The sequence below is a fragment of the Pogona vitticeps genome, chromosome 4 (assembly GCF_051106095.1).
Source record: "Pogona vitticeps strain Pit_001003342236 chromosome 4, PviZW2.1, whole genome shotgun sequence".
Taxonomy (NCBI): domain Eukaryota; kingdom Metazoa; phylum Chordata; class Lepidosauria; order Squamata; family Agamidae; genus Pogona; species Pogona vitticeps.
This window is the reverse complement of record NC_135786.1, coordinates 55,922,366-55,939,346: the sequence shown is the minus strand read 5'-3', so window position 1 is coordinate 55,939,346 and position 16,981 is coordinate 55,922,366. Positions and strand designations below refer to the sequence as shown.

Here is a 16,981-nt window from a genome sequence, read left to right as displayed (position 1 = left end):
CTGAAGGACTGCAAATACAAACGTAAGCCCTTACTTCAGATCAGTGGTTCCCAACCTTGTATCCCCAGATGGTCTTTGACTAAAACATCCAGAAGTCTTCGCCAGTAGCTGTGCTGGCCAGGACTACTGGGAGTTGTAGTCCAAGAACATTTGGGAGCAACATTCCCTCTAAGTTTCTGTCCCAGTGCATGGGAGCCTCACCTCATATGCACAGGGCAGAAGAGTGGGACTTCATTCAAAATGGGAAGTAAACAAACCAGCTACTGGCTGCCCGTGTGTAACTCCAATGGAGTTCTGGGCAAGCGCACATGCATGCAGCTTAGAAGGAAAATTGTCTGGGGCCCAAGGTTGGGAATCACTACTCCAGAGAAATGCATGGAAGCAAGAAATGGATGCAGGGGAATCCCTGCTTCTAAGTACAGTGGAACCTCTACTTACAAACGTCCATACCTACGAACATTTCAACTTACGAACAGCTCTATTTGCAAAATTTTGCTTCTACTTGCGAACAGAGCTTCTACTTGCGAACAGAAAAAAACAGGGGAAGGCGGGAAATTTGAACTTTCAGTTAATTGTTGGCGGCTGCTTGTCTGCTACCTCCCTTGTCCCAGCGGTTAGAGAGTGTGGATATGGAAAGAGACTTCAGACTGCCTGGTACTGTAATTAATCACCTGGCATTATTGGCTTCTGCCAAGCACTTTGAATAATTCAGTACTAGTTGTATAGTATTATTCAATACTATATTGAATAATACTGTACAATACAGTATTATTTTTGGCTTTTTTATTTTTTATTTTTAATAAAAATATTTATTTTATTTTTTTGGCTTTTTTATTTTTAGATTTTTGACTTTTTTAAAACAGAGAGACTGCCTGTTCTGGGTGAGTACACTGTATTTACGGTACTGCACAGGGCTTTTTGCAGCTGGGGGGGTAGGGCTAGGTGGGGGGTTATGTTTCTGTGCTCTGATGGGTCTTGCAGTGTAAATTTTAGTTTTAAAATGTGTGTGGTTAAAATGTGGCTCTAAAGTCTGTGAGGGGCTGTGGTGGTTGTAGATGCAGGCAGCCAGGCAGGCAGGCTTTAAAATGGAGTTTAGACTCAAGTCTCTCCCCCCCCCCATGCTTCTTTTTGTGATGAGGAGTTCTGTGCTGGAATAATGGTTGCTGGTTGTTGGTTCTGTTTAGTAGGTGTTCCCTCCCTCCCTCCTTTCCTGCCCATTTTTTAAGCTAAAAGGTGCTTGGTTTTCTTTAAAAGGTGCTTATTTTTAAAGGTGTTCTGTTTAGAACGTGTTCCCTTCCACCCCTTTCCTGCCCTTTTTTGACCTAAGTTCATCTTAGGTCAAAAGAAGAAAAATTTCTCCCCCTAGTGCTAGAGTACGGCTTAACCGGCTTTGCGTTAGTTCCTATGGGAACTAATGCTTCAACATATGAATGGCGCCTCTACATAAGAACCAAAACCAGCCGGAATGGATTAATCAGTTTTCAATGCATTCCTATGGGAAATTTTGTTTCGACTTACAAACATTTTCTGAGATGGATTAAGTTCGTAAGTAGAGGTTCCACCATATGGAGAAAGCAGCAATCCAAGGCAGAAGAAACAACAGTAGGACTTGGGCTCATTCATTTAATTGGTGGAGTAAAGGAAAGAAAGGACCTGCGCTGGGCTTTCTTGCTACACCAGCTCTAGAGCTCTGCCCCAACCCTGTTTCCATACATTTCTATAGGACTTGCTCAGGATTGCTGACCATTCTTTGTGTGTATACACTTATATTAGAGGTTCTCAGTGTCTCTGTAGTGTGATTTTACACAACAATGTTATCCTCATACTTTTGATTTGGTGTGCAGACACATGCACATATGCATGTGTGTGGTGCGTGCGTGCACACACACGGAGAGAGATTTACTCTTTTTGAGCCTTGTGGTACAGTGTTGAAACTGCAGAACTGCAGTGAAGACTCTGCTTGTGACCTGGGTTCGATCCCAGGCTCAGGTAGCCAGCTTGAGGTTGATACAAGCTTTCATCCTTCCGAGGTCAGCAGACTGATTATCCAGCTTACTGGGTGGGGGCGCAATGTGTAGCCTGTGTGATTAAACTGTAAATCACCCAAAGAGAGCTTTATGTACTATGGAGTACCGTAAAAGCAGCACGCTTTTGCTTTGCTACAGCTCCCAAAATAAATCAGCCAATGTCGCCAGTGGCCATGCTAGCTACTATAAGCCAGGAGCTTTAGTCAAAAGGTAATTGCCCCTACACATGTACCCATTTTTAAAATGTCAGCAAGAAAGAAGGCTTTGTTAGCATCCTACAATACTAGAAACGGCATGTGCCAAGGCACCTGACTCCCAGTTAGTCACCCTCATCACACCTTGCCCTCCAGGTGTTTCAGAGAGCTGCTGCCCTTGCAATACCCCTGCTAGTCCAGTCCTGCTGCCTCCCATAGCCCTGACAAGAGTTTCACCACAGTCTCTCCACACAGTTCCCCTCATGGCAACAGAAGCTCACTCCTTCTCTGTGCGATTCATCTGTGGTTTTTCTTCCTTACTTCCTTTCCCTAATTTTCATGGTGTACATGGTTCAGTGAAATGTAAAATGAAAGCTGCCATACAGCACCGTCTTCCCCACCCTGGCGCTTCGGTCCACTTTTGCCTCTTTCCCAGCTCAGAGGCTATATTTGTTGGGGATGATGGGAGTGATAGCCTAGAGGGACACTAAGCTAGGGAAAGGTGATGTAGCACAGGCAGCAAATATCACTCTCCTTGAACGAAAATACAGTTTTTCTTTTGGCAGAAAGCAAGAGCGAAAGAGATTCGCAAAACTGTGTCCAGGGAGGCACTCTGGAGTTTGGAAGAAAATGCTTATGGCCTTTCCAAAGAGACTGCTTTGACAGTATGGTACTCCGTCCCTTATCATTTCAGTTAGAGAACGGGTGATGTAATGAGAAGAGGGATAAGACTTGCTTTGAGCATCCACAAAATATTTGCAGATCTGAAAGATATTGATGCTGGAAGCATTCAATTAGCACTCAAAACAAAACAGCAATAACAAAAAGATCCAGCAGTGAAGTGCATGTATAAAAGACTTCTTAAAGAGAAGTAGCTTACTTACAAATAGAGGAGAAGTATGTTTTTAAAGAGAATTTCAGATGCAAGTCCTGGTGAATGGGACACTCCTTTGGCACCAGGCAACAGAAAGAAGCACGGAACAGAGTGGGAATTTTCCCAGTAAATATATCTAGAATCTGATGCACTAAAAAGAATACAAAAGCTTGTTGAACTATATAATGTATGTAGACTGAAAGCATATTCACACTAGATTCTGCTTTCTGGAGTGCAGGATTTATTGCCTAGAAAGAGGAAGAAATAACAGGGAAAATATATACCGAGGAGGATCAAGGGCAGAGGAAGTAAAAGATAATGCAAGTCTGACTTCCACCTGAAACAATCATGGGCAATTTTGTTGGCATAGCTCCAACTCTCCCTGTGGGAAATCTGGTTCTCCAAACCTAACCAAAAAGCAAAGTAGAGGTGCAATCAGATGGCTGCAAAGGCATGCGCCCAATTGCATCAGGAAGGGTCATTTTGAATGGGAGCAATCTCCCTTAAAGTTACCCTTCCATTTGCCAGAGAATTGCTCCAGCCCAAACCCCAAAAGTAGAAGTCCTAGACCTAAAACGTTTCTGGCTGGGCACAGATTGGGGTTGGGCTAGAGCACATTTCCCTGGGTGTTGTGTGATCACTGATATCCAGATCACACCAGGCTGCTACATAAGCAGTCCAAACTGCAAACCATTTCCCTGCATTATCACACCATCAATGTCCTGGCCTAAAGATAAAATCCAAAAACTGTAATACTGAAATACCCTTGCTAGGCTAACTATAAGTTCACAAGTTTTTGATATCTCCAGATCTTTACAATCAGGTAGGATATTGTTATAGTTCAGGGCATGGAACTGATTTGACGTTGAAATAGGGTTGCTTGAATAGCCTCAGTCTTGAGTTGAAATGGGGAGCAGAGGGACTGCAGTCATTCACATGTGGCTATAGCTGCCTAGGATGTGATGTGATGGTTTTAGGTTTCACCTGGGGAAATACCTAGGAATGCTGGGAATAAAGAAGTCAGAAAAATGTGATTTCTCCCTCTTTGAAAAACATAAAGTCTGGCTGTCAACTCAGCTGTAATCTCCATCTTAAAGACATCTGGAAACCATGTACACATTTGTGAGGCCTTTTGGTTAGCCCAATAAAAAACCTCCACCAGTTATACACACTAACATAAACTTACACACCTATCACCAACATTCATTTTTGGCTCTTACCTACATGTTTTGCAACGGTGACAATGCAAGTCTTCTTCATTCACCTAGATTTCATGCCAACTCCTGCAAGATTTTCCTACATAAATACTTGGGACAGCAGGCTGTTGGAAACAATGATCTAATTTTGAAAACACAGATCTCTACGCTATATTGATTGCAGAGTACAGTAGTGGGAGGAGGGAGAATATACCGAGGCTAAGACTTCCAGCTTAAATTCAGTGGAAAGCAAACCACTGTCTTATGACTACCCATGTATGTCTGGTTTGTCTAGCCACTAAGGAATGTGACCACACTGGAGACAGGATAGCTTTCTTTGTTACAGACATACTATGTACAACCTTAACATTTATGCCATGGCCAAAACTACCAGGATCGTCACCAACGAAGGCCCAGTAGACTTGCCGTAGCCCTCCTCTTTCCCCTCTTTAAATGAGACACAATAAAAATATCAATTTTGCTGCTTTCTATTTAATACAGGAGTGTGCTTTTTATTGATATGCAGTTATGGAACAGAAGACCAGGCCAAGACATCATGAGTTGTAGTCAAAAGAAAAAAATGTAACTTTTCCAAGTTCAGCTAAGCATTCCAAGAAAAAAGGTTTATAAACCTTGAAAAACAAAAAAGAAGACAGAAGGGGGAAGGAGAGGAGAGTCAGAATGCTTGGCCACCTTTTGTTTAGAGAGATGGGTGATAAATTCCAAAACAGTTGAAGAGGGGACTGAAGCCACACCCTCCCTCCACAGGCCTTTTGCGACTGCAGCTACAGTATTTACATCTAAGAAGTTAAACCTGGTCCCCAACACTGGCCACATGACTTTGGAACTTTAATAAAAAATGTATAATTTGGAGCTACCCACGAGAACTTGGTGCACAGCCTGAAGAAGATGAATTACTATCGAAAGCTCACTGTTTGTTTTTTGTTCATTTGAACAAATGTATAAAACAAATACATATATATATATTTGGTGGTCCAATAAAGATATCACCTGTTCCTACATTTGTATTTAAAAAATCACAGAATTCCATTTGTAAACAGCATCCTTCTGTTGCTGAAGAGATCTTGGATGTATGGATATCGTAAATAACAAAAAAAGAGAATACAAGCCAATCTGGAAAATAAATCAAAGCACACAAACCCAGTCCTGGATCAGGCTACAACATAATCAGAGAGTCTTAAAACAGGAAAATCAGAGAAATAAAGAAGGGTGTCACTTTCAGATGATCATCATGTGTACACTGAGCATGTGGTAGGGACTAATGAGGAAACAAAGTTACATTATCAGTGATCTTACACATAGAATAAAAGGGATGCCATCTTGCAGAAACTGCCACATAAAGGAGATGCTAATCTTGACATCTAAGGGAAACCCAAAGTAGGGCAAATAGTTGCAAATAATGAACAATGGTGAGTTTTTATTGAACCTTTGCATTTCCTCTGAAGCATTCTGCACTGAGTAAACAGTGGAGCCGCCACGTGAGACTGGCTTGCTTTCTTGTCTCTTCCAGATATTTCAGTATTCCTAGCTGAATAATTCAATATGCGTAATTAGTTTTCAAAAAGGTGCTTACGACCAATAACCTCTCAAGCTTTAATTTGATATGACTCTTTATGATCCATCTCTTCTGAGTACATGTAGTTGCACATAAATCAGTTATGTTCACACCGAGATACTTTTAGGAAAGGCTACATTTCAGCAATATTTTGCATTTGTCACTTTATTCCTGAAGAAAGTCAGGCTTAGGCTCATTTATTCTTTTTCATTGAAAGCAAATTTCAACATTCCTTGCAGTGTTTATAGAATGAAATCCCACTGCCTTTAAAGAATTGTGACATCATCATCATCATCATCATCATCATCATCATCATCATCATCATCATCATCATCATCATCATCATCATCATCATCATCATCATCATCATCATTATTATTATTATTATTATTATTATTATTATTATTATTATTATTATTATTATTATTATTATTATTATTATTACAAAACACCAGGTGCAGTCAATTAAAATTATGAAAACATTGACTGGTAATATATAACAGATACAAGTTTTAACCAAAAACCAGTTGCTGTTTTTTGTAGCTCTGACAGTGTTATTTCTGAGATCTGCAATTGCTTATAATACTGTGTGAAATTTGTTGATATTGTTCCCAAAGTCCCAATGACTACGGTGTATTTCATCCACAAGTGAGATATCTTGATTGCCAGGTCTCTGAACTGTACTTCGTTAGTTTTTCCAGTTCTTTATTTTCAACTCTGGGATCCCCTGGAATTGCAATGTCATTGATCCAGACATTTCTTTGTTCTATTACTACTTTGTCTCAGGTGTTATGTTCAAGGTGACGATCAGTTTGGATCTGGAAATCCCACAAGATCTTGACTTTCTCATTTTCTGACATATTCTCTATCTGATGTTCCCATAGGTTTTCAGAGACTGGCAAGTTATAGTTTTTACACAATGAACAACAAACTGATTTTGCCACTCTATCATGTCTAATTTTGTAATCTGTTTGTGCAATCTTTGGAAATTCACAAATGAGGTCTAATTACAACATTAGACACAGTTACATGTTTTTCTTGACAGAGTCAAAATTTGCTGTTAGCATTACTTCTTTGAATCTTAGCTTTCATCACATGAGTTTGGAGTGCTTGTTCTTGTGCTGCAAAAACCAAGCCTTTGGCTTCTTTCTTAATGGTCCCCAGTTTTAGCCGTGCCCATGTTGAATTATTATCATGCTTTCCATCAATATTTCTCAGGTTTTGCTGATGTAGTGGTTTATTTTTCCAACTGTTTTATTTATTTTCAAATTGTTGTTTCTTATATTGAACTTTTGTTTCTGTTTTTTATAAAATATTCTCTATTTTCACCGCCTCAAGTAACTTTTCTCTACTTGTACTAATATAATCATTTAGACTTCTTTTTTTTTTCCTCTGCTACTTGCTGTATTTGCAGTAATCCATGGCCTCCAATTTTTCATGGTAAATATAATCTTCTACATCACTTTTTGGATGTAGTGTGAGATGCATGCTCATTAGTTTCTGTGTTTTTCAATCCAATTTTTGTTATTCTTTGTGGATCCAATCTATTATTCCAGCTGGGTATCTGATCACTGGAACTGCCCATGTGCTTACAGCTTTGGTTGTACAGTATTTCCACAATTTGATTTTGATTTTAAGATTTTCCATAGTCTTTTTATGTATTCCCTTTCTGGCAGTTCTTTAACTTTTGTGTGCAGTATGTTATCTGCTTCTAGTATTCCAAGGTATTTATAATTTTCATCAATTGATAATGATTTTATAATACATCATTTTAAAAACTCTATTCCATCTATGTTTTGGATCTTGCCATGTTGTATAGACAGGCCGCACATTTGCAAATTCCATATTTCATTTGAATATCTTCACTAAATATTCACACTGTGTTTAGCAGTGATTCTATCTCTGGGGAACTTTTTGCGTATAGTTTTAGATGACTGATTTTTCCTGTTTGTTCTGAAATATCCAGTTTTATTTAAAATGATTGACACGGGGATTAGTGAGCAATGGTGACAAAGAAATATCCCCTTGAAATATTTCTCTTTTGATGCTAACATCCCTAATTTCTTCACTGTAGGCCGTTGTTGTTGTTGTTGTTGTTGTTGTTGTTGTTGTTGTTGTTGTTGTTGTTGTTGTTGTTGTTGTAATCCACTGTAACTATGCTGGCTGAAAGATTCTGGGAGTGTGGAGACTCCTGAGTTGAGAGCCAGCCTAGATTATCTATTGTCACCTCCTCTTGGATCATTTAAGATTTAGCAGCAAGAGGAGTATTTATCATCATCAACAAGAACAGTGAGAGCAACAACATCTGATTTCCCCCCTCAACAATGTTCATGGTAAGTTAGTACAGCAAGAATGGGCAGGTGTGAGTGGGGTCGGCCTCCAGCGCTAGGGGGCTGGCTGCAGCAGGGTTCCCTGGCACAAACTTCATGGGCTCAGCTTCTGGGTTCAAACACATGGGCACTTTATTCAGAGTTACAATATAGCCTTGCAAAATCTGTCAAAGCAAGGTTTGTACTATCCTTGACGGAGAAACTGGTAGACCAGCCAGGCCCTTCCCCCTGGCCCTTGCCCATCCAGGATGATGACCAGAGAAGGCTCTGGTGTCAACCAGAAGTTGTCCTTCAAGGAGAGGGACTCTCCCAGCTCTGTCTGGTAGCAGCAGTTCCTCTGGGGCCTCCTCCTCCTCCTCTCCCACTTCTGTCAGCCAGCAGCCTCTTAAAGCCCTGTCTTCACTCCTTTTTATCTGGCTCCTGGCTGCCTCAGGCAGATGGTCCTCATTAAGCTGCTGTACCTTCCTCAGCTTCCTTCTCTCCCTATTTCCCTGTGCCTTAGCCTTTCCTCTAGCTGAGCTCTCTCAGAGATCTTAAAGGGGCCCAACGGTTTGCCATGAGCATGGGATACCCACTCTGTCACAGCAGGCTATTGCCTTCACCATCCTGTTGGACTGCATCTCCCCGCTGCCTTTTCTAGTATACCTAGTCAATATCAATGATAAAAGATGGTGGGTGTTGCAGTCTAACAACATGTGGAAGGCCAGAGATTGCCTTTCACCTGCAATCAAGCATGAGTTGGCAAAACACATAATGCATCTATGACCAAGGGAATCATGTTCATCCAGGTATCTATCTCAAGGATCAAGCCCAAGACTTTCACCTTCAAGACCATGAGCGTTCATTCACTTTGAGGGATTCCTACAGGAACCTAATTGGCAGATGAAGGAAGGAGGATCCTGCTCTAAATAAGCTGTTGATCTGATCCATCAGAGCTCTTCTCATTTATATGACTATACTTAGTAGCACAGCCATGTCCATTATTAGGAGTTTTACTTTTTTGGAACAGAAATCTGGCTGCATGGTCTCAGAGGAGGAGTCAACATACAAGGAATTTGGATATGAAAATGCCACTGAGCTGGGAGGGAAACTCGGAAAGGCACTTTCCATGCATCTTTTTCTCTAATTCTTTCCTGAATGTTTTTTTGTTTTTTTGGGGGGGAGAGCTTATTCCTCAGGGCTATCTTCCCTTAAGCTCTACACTTCTCTCCAGTAAAAGGTAAACTTAACAAGGAGCCAGGGTGTTATCCTGAACCCACTGATACATTCTGGTTTTAGAAACTAAGCAGGGTCAGGTCAGGCTCCTGCCTAGATGGGAGACCACCAGGGAATACCTATCTGCAGATAGGACTCAGACAGAAACCTGCCTAAACCTCTGGATAGCAGTTGCCAGTCAGTGGGGGCTAAAAGGACCAATAACATGAATCACTACATCAGCTTACAATGTTCCAAATCCCCATCACTCATTATGTACAGAGATGTAGCAGGTAATACGTACCAAAAAGATGATACCACAGCTTTCTAAGGCATTGATTGGACTAATAGGGCTTTGGACTAGGAACCACGGTTAACAATGCTCTACAAAAGTTATAGGCACCAGCCAGGATCAGACTCTAGAAAGATCCCATCAGGAGCTATTCGGGAGATGTTTATATTTACTGTATCAGATGGAAAGGCAGCACATTCCCTTGGTTTAATTGAAAGCTGGTGCTGTGGGTTTGGCTTAATCCGCCCTCCTCCTCCTTCATTAGATAACGTCTAGCTGAAACCACACTCTGCAAGCTCACAGCATTCCAATCTGCTGATCCCAAGTGGCAGCCTGCTGGGGCTCTCTGCTGTGTGAGCAATACATGTGCTGATGGGGCAGAAACAATACAGCCAGGCCCTCCACATTTGCTGCTTCCCAATCCCAGCTGCTCTCTCTCTCCCCCCCCCCCCACTCTGGGCGGGACCTGAAGTGATGCACAAAAGCCGACAGGAGATGCCAGGGCTTCAAAAAAAAAAAAAAGCTGGGGAAGCGTGACCCACCCAATGTGGGAAGCATGACCTCTGCTGGGAAAGCAGGTCACTGTGAAGAAAGAGGAAGGCAAAAGCAAGGCATTGCTTGGAAGCTTTTATAGGAGGATATTTTTAAAAATGGGATGGGGTAAAAAGGATGGGAAATGGTAAGTGCAAGCACTAGTCTCCAAGATATATTCTGTGGGGAGGGGGCAGGGAGGATGGAAAGAATGTGTGAAGATGTGCTGATTGGTCATAATATTGACTAAAGTGTAAGCCCATTTTGCAAAAAATGAGGCAGATATTGATTGAAGGGAATAAGGTGTAAATGACACGTTCCTTTCTTTTTAACAGTGGATATGCGTAACCAACTGGAGATCAAGAAAATAAACAGGGGAAATTGGACCTTAGGCTCCTCTCTGTTGTGAACTCACATTTTGCACAGGGCAAGAGATAATCTTTGACCTTCAGTCATTTACTGGAGATCACAGAATACTAAAAGAGAGAATGTAATTCAGACCTTGGAAAAATTCCATTTTTGAACTCTCAGAATTCCTCAGCTACTAGCCATGCTGGTTTGTGGAGCCATGGTGAAAAAATGGAACTTTTCTATGGTCTGATCTAATTCCTGTTACAAGTGAGTGACCACTGCAAAGTGCTTTGTGAGTTCAGGCTGCAATCTTATACACACCCACCTGGGATTTAAACCCACTCAACTAGAAGTAAAGGCAACTGCTCAGCCTTTATTTCCCCTCCAGCTGGTCCCCGTCACCCAGCCAGGTGCACAGCAGATCTTGCAACCAGCATGAGACTGGGCTGACAAAGAGGAGCTGGCTGGAGCGGGGGAAATACCCTTTTATTCTGCATTTCCTCAATAGGATTCTGGCCATTGAACTCATTGATCTTTACTTCTGTATCGGAATGCATACAATTGTGCTGTAAACATGTTATATCCATAAGTATCGGTGTAGTGCAACAAATGCTCTACAAAGATGTACATGGCCTTCCTTTTGCTGAATCTCTTCTGTCCACCTGAAAACACAGACAAAATATTTGCCTCACCCTCCTGCAAACTCCCATAGTGCACCATAGATATAAGCAGGTTCCAAATATAAGAATGAACCCCACATTGAGATTAGCCCCCATCCTGTGCCTTCCAAATGTTTTGGATTGGAGCTCTTATTACCCTTGGCCACGATCCATGATGGCTAGCATTGGGAGGCTATGTAGTCTAACCTACAATTCCATGAATGTGTCCACTCTGCCCCCTTTTTTGTAGGTGGCCACCCTACATCTTGCGGCAGCAAATTCTAAAGTTCAAGAATGCATCCTGAGGGGAAAAAAGTCCTTGCCTTATCAGGATGAGAAGCTGAGCTGCTTGTGCTGCATTGTAGGCCTTCTCCATCAGCCTAACACCTTTTTATCTGACAGGGTCAATAAATATTATCTCCCTGGCAGATTGGATGAATGGCTTTCTTTTTTGCATGGTACTTAGATATGATGTTTTTTTCCATGTGCCCCATCATGTACTCACTCTTCAGCTGAGCCTTTATGCAGTCTCTCTGGTTTTCTATGTACCTCATTTCAGATTTGAATGGTATTCCCTGTGCAAAATACCTCACCATCTAATTCATGCAAAAATATGAAGAGTGAAACAAGAGGTAATGTTGGAGTAAAAAGAAAAGATAATTTGAGTGTAACCTGTCTATAAATGCTACCATTAGATGTAAATATGCATGTCCAAGTTACACATAAGGAATCTGGCAGTGGAGATCTGGAAATTATCTCTTCAGAAATACTAGCCAGATCAATTCCACGTATAAGCAAGTGTTGAACTGTAAAGGAACCTTATTTGAGATGGGGCCATTCCAAATCATGTATTTCTTAATGAAGGCCCTATAGACTTTATGGCTTGCCACAATTCCAGGCTCTATCTTGCAGTGCAGACCTCAAGGACCCTTTTCAGGGAACCATCTCCCAGTTGGCAAATGTGTTGAGAGGAGGACGAGGGCTGTGGCCTCACCCACACTGTGGCCTCCAACCAAATATCTGAACAGAGTCAGACTCAGCTGGCGTTTGAAACACCTGCTGAGCATATTTGGCTTTCCTCCCCTCCTCTCTTCCCCATACAAGGATGGCATGGAGGAGGGAAAAGCTTGTATGTCGCATACAAGGACATATACAGAAACCCATCCAACAGGTAGTCCTCCCAAATGACTTCTGAGGGAACGGTCACAGCCTCGGCATCAAGGGCATGGTTGTGCTCCCTGATGTGTTCCAGGCCATGAAGGAAGGGTACAGGGAGGATCCAGCCCACCATCCCAAAATAGTTCTTTAATCTTTCTCTCTCTGAAGGGACTGTTCAGGCTACGTCTGTCTGAAAGGTAACCATCAGAACAGAGAACCAGGTCAGCACCTGAGCAGCAGAGTCAGCAGGTACACAGGTCACCTGGCTCTAGCTTTCCCCAGCATGCTGCAATATAACTCTGTTTCAATTGTAGTAATTAAATCTAAATTTTGACCTATACTTATGCATTAGCACATACAAAATATGTGCAAGTCTGATCATATTTTGTCTTCTTTTTGATGATACGCTTCCTCTGTCTCAGTGAAGTTTAAATGCCTAATTTGCTCTTGGCACACATGCTGCTGTATTGATTCCCCCCCCCCAAAAAAACCCCACCCCCTGCAGTCCAGAGCACCCCCTTGGATCATTTCTTCAGCCAAGTTAAGCCTGCAAATCCAGTCTTTACCTTCCTTCCTTCTTTCCTTCCTTAAGGAAGCGGCAGTCCATCGCCATGTTTCAACTCTGCAGGTGCCAGCTGGTTCTGTGCTTTTTCTCTTGCACCCTCCTGTGTAATTTCTATTTCAAATCCACCACCCTCCCCTCCATGCCCTCAGCAACCAAAGTGGACACAGGGCAGTTATGTGAGGCTGTGGCAGCCATTCCCCCCCCAAAGAAGGCAGGACGTTCTCTGCTTTATCAGCTCATTGCAGATTCACACAAAACATTTGAAAGGAGAGAAAGGTTTTTCCCAGCGGTGTCTTATCAGACTGCTGAGCCCTAGATGCTGCTTTGTTTCAGCTCATGTTCCAATTAAAGATGGAAATGACATTCAAGTGAACAATTGTGAATTCTCAGAAGATTATCTGAGCTTGACAGCTGCCCCAGTGCCTCCGTCTTGCTTCAGAACACACAGTCTGTGAAGCAGGCCTCTCGCTCTCTCTGTTGGGTAAATCCCTGGCAAAAGTGAGGGCATACTCACTTGCCAGTTTTTCTCTTATTTGTTGACTTAGGGGCATATACACAAAAAATACTTCCTGTACCATAGCCAGCTGGAGGTTTTGCTACCTATGCCTGTCTGCCCAGGCTTTCCCTCTTCAACACCAATGAGGTCTAGAAACTTATTTAACATAAGTGAGGCACTGTAAATGATGAGATTCTGCAAAGCCACCATAATCAAAGGTACCATGTTCCACTGAGCAGTCAGCAATTCCTAACAGGTTACCTCAGACTGTATTGGCTGCAAAAAAAGAAAAAAGAAAAGAAAAAGAAAAGAAAAAGAAAAAGAAAAGAAAAGGAAAGGAAAAAAGGAAAAAAAGGAAAAAAAGGAAAAAAAGGAAAAAAAAAAAGGAAAGGCCAATGTGGTAGAGTCAGGCAAGAGCCATTGAAGAAGTCCTGCTCATATGACCTAAATGATAGTCATAAACATGTGGAGCAGAGAGGACAAACTCGTAGACAAAGTCTACACAAGGGAACCAAGACTTTGCAAGACTTGATTTTTATGGGACAGATGCATCTCTTGAGAGGCTATCCAGATTTGCACAACTGGAATTTAGCAACTCTAATTCCTCTGCTATGTCAAAGGGATACTGTATTCTGGAGAACTCAGGAAGTATGACAAACCCTGCATCCCACACTTCCTGGACTATGGAGCAACAGAGGGCTTCCTACACTGTTCTGAGCAGTGTGAGACTCTTACTGTATATTATGGCTGGAGACAGAACAGAACAAAAACAGATTGACCGACCTAGGGTGCAATCAGATGGCAAGAAAGGTGTGCATCTTATCATACTGGAAAGGGTTGCTTTTCTGGGAGTGCTCTTCCTTAAAGTCACCCTTTCATCCACCAGCGAATCACTCCAATGCGGCCCTGAAGTGTAGTAGCCTTACTGCTGGATCAAAAAGGTCCAGCTTTGGCATGGATCAGAGTCAGGCTTGAACACTAGTCCCTGTATGAGTTTGATTGCCAGAAAGTAGCTCACTCTGGACTGCACCATAAGCAGTGCAAAATGGGAACAATATGTACATGTGATCACACCCTTCCATACAAATTGGAACAAATAACACAATGAGATATTTTGGTGTTCAGGACAATAACAATAGTAATTCTGTTAAATACAACCACTGAAATTTGGGATCACTTCAAAACCGACATCAACCATTTTGCAGCAGTTTGCAGTGCAAGTCCTGTATCTTGCATTCCGTTCCCCCACCACCACCACCAAATGTAACTCATCAAACTGTAATTCCTAATCAGCCCTACAAGGTCCAAAACTGTCCTTTTCAACCCAATGTCAAAATGATTGGTTTGTGCTGCATGATGACTGTAAATCATTGGCTTAAGTTTTGAGGGGATCCTAGTTCTGCAGATTCATCGTCAACAAAGCTAGCAATAGTTATTTAGCAGTGGTTCTTAACCTTTGTTACTCGGATGCTTTTGAACTGCAACTCCCAGAAACCCCAGTCAGGACAGCTGGTGGTGAAGGCTTCTGGGAGTTGCAGTCCAAAACTCCTGAGTAACCCAAGGTTAAGAACCAGTGGTTATTTAGGACTCTAGCACTCTATGAAGTAACAAGCAGGTTACCTTTGCAAAGGTTTGTTCCAAGCTCTGCATTTCCCAAATTACAGAAGTGTTCTCAAATTATCCCTCTGCTGAAATTTCTCCAAAGCACAGGGCTTCATTCAGCCCATAATAGTTTCCTGGCTGGTTGAAATTGAGACTTTTCCTCCCATTCCCATCCCCATGGTCTGCATTTCCTCCAAACTTCTGTATTAATTCTCTGGGTCTTTTTCCTTAGATGAAGTCTAGGTGAGCTTCAGGGATGTGATGGCTCTGTGGGTTAAATCGCAAGCCTCTGGGCTGCAAGGTCGTAAGACCAGCAGTTCAAATCCATGTGACGGAGTGAGCTCCCATTGCTTGTCCCAGCTCCTGCCAACTAGCAATTCGAAAGCATGTAAAAATGCGAGTAGATAAATAGGTACCACCACAGTGGGAAGGCAACAGCATTCCGTGTCTAGTTGCGCTGGCCACGTGACCACTGAAACTGTCTTAGAGCAAACGCTGGCTCTATGGCTTGGAAACGGGGATCAGCACCGCCCCCTAGAGTCGGACATGACTGGACATTTGTCAAGGGGAACCTTTAACCTTTATCTTTACCTTAGATGAGCTTCAGCACAAGGCATGGAGTTATAGTCAATATTGTCGTGATAAATTCTGAAGTGAAAGCATTTTTCATGATAATTCTCTACTACATTTCCAAGAAGAGTCCAAAAGCATATATAATTCTGTTGAGCCACATCAACAAACATGTCCCAGGAGTTTTCCTCTCTGCCAGGAGAGGTCTTTTGAAGAACAAATGGATTTTAATTGCCCATTCAAGACTAAGCCATTTCAAAATACTTGGCATTCCAATATGGATAGCCCCTATAGGTTACTGATAGGAACATTGCTCCCCCTTCTCCATATCATAAGGATTGCAGCTAAACTCACGAGGTTCCTGAACATAGCACTCCTGAGCACTGAATCTCTCTCTGTGCTTCATTACTGTGAGCCCTTGGCCCACTCATCGTTCCCTTGGTCTGACCAGCACCTCGTATTTTCTCTTTCTATCTTAGGAAAAACCCTAAGGCCCTGGTCACACAAGTGAAATGCCATGTAGTTATCCACCAGTTATGTCGGCATTTTTTTTTCCTGGGCACACGATACAAAGTCAAGACCAAGACATTTTCCCGGCTAGCTGTGTAACTGTGGGGCACTTCCCCATCGCCGGGACAGTTGTGTTATTTGGTACCTTTGTTGTCCTGGTGCATTCCTTCCTTACCGGGATTGCCCGTGTGCATGACCTGCCCTGCTTCTTTTCAGAATTGAAATGAGGAAGGTGGCTGCCATTACTGTGCCAAATGTGTGCACATTTTATTTTTAAATTCGGATTTGTCAATACATCACTGGGGTGTGTGTGTCACTATTACATTACTTGCTAGTAATAATTTTTTCTTTCCTGTGGGAAGATACGTACATTGAAACGTTGGTATGCCCATGTCACCGAGATGTGTGTGTCTGATCCCCAGTACTGCTGCCTGGATATCCCAAGTCCACTGTGCGCAATGCATTGCTGCAGGAGCAGCCAGTGCAACAGAGAGACACTTTCCTAAACAGAAACTTTTTCTCGACCACTGGTCCCTCCAATTTCCATCCCCATCCCTGTGTGTGAGTCCACTCCCCCGCCCCAGGGGTTCCATTGCAACCGGAACAAAAAGGGGCTGGAAACGATAGCTGTAGTAAACGGGGGGGGGGAGGAAAGCTGTCCATGGGGCGGGGGAAGTCAAGCGTGCTCACATACGAGGGAGACTGGTTTCTGATACATTGATGTATCGATAAATATTACAGTATTTAACTTCCTCTTGGCACACATGCTGCTGTATAGCTCACACACACACACAAACACACACACACACACACACACACACACACACACACACACACACACACACACACACACACA

General features: G+C 42.5%; 1 long non-coding RNA gene across 1 annotated transcript in view; it reads right to left on the bottom strand.

Annotated features, from left to right (window-relative positions):
* The window catches only part of LOC144589010 (uncharacterized), a 35,318-nt gene extending 18,607 nt beyond the window's left edge, over window positions 1–16,711 (bottom strand). Inside the window, exon 1 of the long non-coding RNA XR_013544834.1 lies at window positions 12,949–16,711. This is a non-coding gene — a long non-coding RNA (uncharacterized LOC144589010). The remainder of the gene's footprint in view (window positions 1–12,948) is intronic.
* Window positions 16,712–16,981: the final 270 nt, after the last annotated feature.